Below are 6,511 nucleotides of genomic sequence, written 5' to 3' on the forward strand. Positions count from 1 at the left end.
AAAAACTAAGTTAGAAAATTCTGGTTTGACGAATGAAAAATCCTCTTGCAAATGTGATTCAAGTTTTTGCAAAAACTGTGAGTCTCTTCAAGAGAAAGTCTTATATCTTGTGAAAACAATTGATATTATTTCGAAAGTAAAATCGAATTTTGAAAAGGTGTTGGCATCCCAAACATGTGTATTTGGAAAATCTGGCTTGGGTTTTAACCCCCAAAGCAAACAAACTGGGTGCACAAAACCTTTTTCAACTTTCACTAAAAAACAATCGGTTAAAGCATCGAAACAACCGGTTGTTTGTTGTTTCTATTGAATGAAAAAGGGACATTTTGTTAGGTTCTGCAGTATCGGAAAGTTCTCTATAACTAAGGGTATTCTGAAATGGGTTCCTAAAGATCCTAATGATTCTTGGAAACACATTAACACCTATGGACCCAAATTCACAAGGGGACCATATTTGGCAACTTGATTTTGTTTCTATTGTAGGATTGTGTGGAGAGAAAACAACACCTATGGTATCTAGATAGTGGTTGTTCAAAACATATCACAGGTGATGCATCTAGGTTCATCAACATTTCTCTCAAACCAGATGGCCATGTAACCTATGGTGACAATAACAAGGGAAGAATTCTCGGCAAAGGTACAATAGGTAACAAAAGTAGTTTGTTTATACATGATGTACTCTATGTTGAAGGTTTGAAGCATAGCTTGCTTAGCATCAATCAGCTTTGTGATAGAAGTTATCAAGTGACCTTTAAGACCAACTCATGTGAAATACGCTTACCTAACTCAAAGGATGTTCTTCTCATTGGTAAGAGATCTAACAACATTTATCTACATGATATATCTAGTAATTCTTCATTAGGTTATCTTTTATCAAAGCATGAGGAATCATGACTTTGGCACATAAGGTTTGCTCATATTCATATGAATCATCTAAATAAGCTTGTATCAAAGGAACTGGTTTATGGCTTACCCAAACTCAAATTTGAAAAAGAACATGTCTGTGAAGCATCTCAAAGGGGGAAACAAACTAGAAAATCTTTTTCTTTGAAAAATTGTTTCAACTTCAAAACCCTTTGTAATTTTGCACATGGATCTTTTCGGTCCTTCTAGGACTATGAGTTTTGGAGGAAATCTATATGGTCTTGTTGTTGTAGATAACTTTTCCAGGTACACTTGGACACTTTTTCTACACACAAAGAAGGAAGCATATTCAGAATTAAGAAGCTTTCCAGGAAACTTCAGAATACATGCTACAGCAACATAGGAGCAATAAGAAGTGATCATGGAGGGGAGTTTTAAAATGAAAAGTTCATTAGCTTTTGCAACAAGTTAGGGATATCTCATAACTTCTCTACACAAAGAACACCCCAACAGAATGGTGTGGTGGAGAGAAAGAACAGGTCTCTAGAAGAGCTTGCAAGGACTATCCTAAATGACTCTGCTCTACCAAAATGCTTCTAGGCTGATGTTGTGAGCACTGCTTGCTACGTGATGAATCGTGTGTTGATTCGGCCTATTATGAAGACAAATCCTTATGAGTTGCTGAATGGGAGAAAGCCAAATGTGAGCCACCTAAAATTCTTGGGTTGTAAGTGTTATATCCTTAACAATGGCAAAGACAACTTAGGTAAGTTTGATGCTAAGTCCGATAAAGGTATCTTTCTTGGTTACTCTCTTAATAGCCATGCTTATAGAGTCTTTAATAAAAAGCTTATGACTGTTGAAGAGTCTATTCATGTTATTTTTTATGAGACTAACAATTATGAACAAGCTGCAGCTAAGATCAATACAAATGAGGATGATCAAAACATCTCTTTAAAGAATCTTGACAACAACACAAAAATTCAACCGATTGAATCCTCGATTCAACCGATTGAAAATCTGCAGTAGAAGGATCTACCAAAAGACTGGAAGGTTCCTAAGGATCTGTCTATTGACAACATCATAGGTCAAATCCACAAAGGAGTTTCCACCAGAAGGCACATGGCAGAGTTCTGCAATCATACTGCATTCGTTTCAAAGATTGAACCTCAATTAGTGTGTGAACCTCTCAAGGATGAATTTTGGACAACAACAATGTAAGAAGAGCTTAATCAGTTTGTAAGTAATGAAGTTTGGACTTTTGTTCCAAAAACGAATCAAATGAATGTGATAGGTACCAAGTGGGTGTTCAGAAACAAATCTGGTGACTCAGGGATCATTACAAGAAACAAAGCGAGACTCGTGGCCAAAGGATACAATCAAGCTGAAGGAATCGATTATGATGAAACCTTTGCACCTGTGGCAAGGTTGGAAGCGGTAAGATTGTTATTAGCTTTTGCTTGTATGAGTGGTTTCAAATTGTTTCAGATGGATGTGAAAAGTTCATTTCTCAAAGAAATCGTGAATGAGGAGATATATGTCTCACAACCACCTGGCTTTGAAGATCATAAACATCCAGAGTATGTATACAAGCTTAAGAAAGCATTGTATGGCCTCAAACAAGCTCCGTGTCAATGGTATGAAAGGCTAAGTCGTTTTCTTTTATCTCATGAGTATAAAATAGGTAAGGTAGATAAGACTTTGTTCATTAAGAAAGCTAGAACTAATATTATCTTAGTACAAATATACGTAGATGATATTGTGTTTGGCTCGTCTAATGTAAAACTTTGTGAGGACTTTGTCAAAGCTATGCAGGGAGAGTTCGAAATGTCAATGATGGGAAACCTCTCATTCTTTCTCGGTCTATAAGTTAAAAAATCCAAAGAAGGGATCTTCATATGCCAATCAAAGTATTGCAAAGACATCCTTAAGAAGTTCGAGATGGAAGCATGTAAAGCAGCATCAACACCTATGTCAACAAACTGCTATATAGAAGCTGATGAAGCTGGACCAGAGGTTAATCAAACCATGTACATGGGTTTTAGGTTCTCTTCTTTATCTAACTGCAAGCAGACCAAACAATTATGTTTGTTGTGTGTCTTTGTGCTAGATTCCAGTCCTACCTTAAGGAATCACATCTCAAAGCTACAAAAAGGATCTTGAAATATCTAAAAGGCACAATATCCATGGGCTTATGGTATCCCTCTCTTTCTCCTATACATTTGGTAGGTTATTCTGCTTCGGACTTTGTAGGTTGCAAATTAGATAGGAAGAGTACAAGTGGAACATGCCTTGTCTTCACCAAGACTGACTTGTAGGACGTAGTCCCACACGACAATGACCCTGTGGTGATTTTAGTAGTGATAACAGGCAGAAAGGTACACCGCGTCCTAGTCGATCAAGGACGCTCGGCCGATGTGATGTTCTGGTCGACCTTCAACAAGCTGCAATTATCCCTTGACCAGTTGAGGCATTACGTTGGATGTCTGTACGGTTTCACATGACCAGGTGGAAGTGCGGGGGCACATAGAACTGAGGATGACCTTCATTGATAGTGCAGCGTCCCGCACCGCCAACATCAGGTATTTTGTCGTTAATGCTCCTTCAGCCTATAACATTCTTTTGGGTAGACCTGCTTTGAACAGGATTGGAGCAGTGGCCTCGTCAATGCATATGAAGATGAAGTTGCCTTCCCTTGAAGGAGCCGTGATCACCATGAATTCTGATCAGAAGGAGGCCAATAGGTCATATGAGAACAACCTCAAGACAAAGTGAGGAGTGTGCTCAGTGACCACCCAACCTTCAAGGGAAGAAGGGGTCGCCCGTCTCGAGATTGCCTGGGAGAGACGACCCAAGCCTACAGAGGAAGTGCTGGAGAGGGAGATCAGGGGTAAGAAGTTCAAGCTTGGAAGATCTTTGGGCCAAGAAGCATAGGAACAGATTGTCGTGGTCATAGCACGACATATGGATGCTTTCGCATCGTCAACCTTAGACATGCCTGACATCGACCAAGTAATCCCAAAGGTTCGACCTGTCCGCCAGAGACAGAGAAAGTTCAATGATTATAGGCGACAGGTCATCAGAGAAGAGACCCAGAAGCTGTTGAGCGCTGGCCACATCAGGGAGATCCAATACCAAGAGTGGCTGGCGAACGTAGTGTTGGTCAAGAAGGCCAGCGGGAAGTGAAGGATGTGTGTGGACTTCACATATCTCAATAAAGCCTGTCCAAAGGGCTCATACTCGCTGCCCAACATTGACGCCCTGGTAGACAACACCTCAGGGTGAAAGCTTCTTACTTTCCTAGATGCCTTCTCGAGGTACAACCAGATCCGCATGCAACCCATGGACGAGCGCAAGACGACGTTTATGACGAAGCTCTCTTGCTACTGTTACAAAGTGATGCCCTTCAAGCTCAAAAATGCAGGGGTGACCTACCAGTGACATGTCCATGATAGGGCAAAATGTCCAGGCGTACGTGGACGACATGGTGGTCACCTCCTAGGTGAAGAACCAACACGTCGTTGATTTTGAAGAGCTATTTACTACGATAGCTAAATACATGCTGAAGTTGAACACTGAAAAGTGTGTGTTCGGGGTATAGGCAGGCAAGTTCTTAGGTTTCCTACTTACCGGGAGTGGGATAGAGGCGAACCCTGAGAAGTGCGCTGCAATCATAGCTATGTGTAGCCCGATAAGTGCAGCAGTTGACAGGGCGGATGGCTGCTTTGTCCATATTCGTGTCAAGAGGGGGAGATAAGGGGCATCCCTATTTTTAATGCCTCAAGAGAAATAATAGGTTCATTTGGACCAAGGAGTGTGAGGATTCATTCCTCAAATTGAAGGGGTACTTTGCCACCCCACCAGTATTGTGCAAGCCACATCCAGGCACCCCGCTTCGATTGTACTTCGTAGTCACATATCAGGCGATCAGTTCGGTCCTAGTCCTGGAGCAGGATCAGGTAAAAAGACCAATATACTTCGTAAGTAAGGTGTTGCAAGGGCTTGAGGTAAGGTACCAGACCATAGAGAAGGCAACTTTGGTAGTAGTGTTTTCAGCGCGAAGACTTCGTCACTACTTCCAGAGCTTCACCATGATCATGATAACAGACCTGCCCATTCGCAAGGTCTTACAGAAGCCTGATGTGGCAGGACATATGGTGTGCTAGACGGTGGAACTATTAGAGTTCAATGTGAAGTACGAACCCAAAGGCCCTATCAAAGGCCAGGTTTATGCTGACTTCGTGGTAGAGATCTTCTCAGCAGCCACGCACCAAGAAGGAGCATATTTCAGTTGGGTCCTCTTCGTAGATGGGTCCTCTAATCAATAGGGGAGTGGGGCTAGTGTCATCTTGGATGGACCAAATGGGTTGCTGATCGAGCAGGCCCTGTGGTTTGCTTTCAAGGCCAACAATAACCAAGCGGAATATGAGGCCTTGACAGCTGGAATGCTGCTAGCCAAAGAGATGGGGGCGAAGAGTTTGATAGCAAAGAGTGACTCCCTTTTAGTAATAGGGTAGGTTACGGGAGAGTACCAAGCCAAAGACCCCCAGATGGTCGCATACCTATAGTATGTTCAAATTTTGAAGGAGACTTTCATGGTGTTCGAGTTAGTACATGTCCCTCGAGAGCAGAATGCCCGAGCTGGCTTGCTAGCAAAGCTCGCTAGTTCAGGCAAGGGGGCACATAGAACTGAGGATGACCTTCACTAACGGTGCAGCGTTCCGCACCGCCAACATCAGGTATCTTGTCATTAATGCTCCTTCAGCCTCTAACATTCTTTTGGGCGGACCTACTCTGAACAGGATTGGAGCAGTGGCCTCGTCAAGGCATATGAAGATGAAGTTGCCTTCCCTTAAAGGACCAACACGTCGTTGATTTTGAAGAGCTATTTACTACGATAGCTAAATACAGGCTGAAGTTGAACCTTGAAAAGTGCATTTTCAGGGTATAGGCAGGCAAGTTCTTAGGGTTCCTGCTTACCGAGCCTGGGATAGAGGCGAACCCTCAGAAGTGCGCTGCAATCATAGCTATGCGTAGCCCGATCTCAGTGAAGGAAGTGCAGCAGTTGATAGGGCGGATGGTCGCTCTGTCCAGATTCGTGTCAGCAGGGGGAGATAAGGGGCATCCATATTTCCAATGGCTTAAGAGAAAAAGCATGTTCATCTAGACCAAGGAGTGTGAGGAGTCATTCCTCAAATTGAAGGAGTACTTGGCCACCCCACCAGTATTGTGCAAGCCACATCCAGGCACCCCGCTTCGATTATACTTCACAGTCACAGATCAGGCAATCAGTTCGGTCCTGGTCCAGGAGCAGGATCAGGTAAAAAGACCAATATACTTCATAAGTAAGGTGTTGCAAGGGCCTAAGGTGAGGTACCAGGCCATAGAGAAGACAGTTTTTGCAGTAGTGTTTTCAGCGCGAAGACTTCGCCACTACTTCCAGAGCTTCACCGTGATCGTGATAACAGACCTGCTCATTCGCAAGGTCTTACAGAAGCCTGATGTGACATGACGGATGGTGTGCTGGGCGGTGGAACTATCAGAGTTCAATGTGAAGTACGAACCCAGAGGCCCTATCAAAGGCCAGGTTTATGCTGACTTCGTGGTAGAGCTCTCCTCAGCAGCCACGCACTAAGAAGGAGCTGAT

Source organism: Phaseolus vulgaris, chromosome 1 (genome assembly GCF_051622355.1).
Source record: "Phaseolus vulgaris cultivar YP4 chromosome 1, ASM5162235v1, whole genome shotgun sequence".
NCBI classification, from domain to species: Eukaryota; Viridiplantae; Streptophyta; class Magnoliopsida; order Fabales; family Fabaceae; genus Phaseolus; species Phaseolus vulgaris.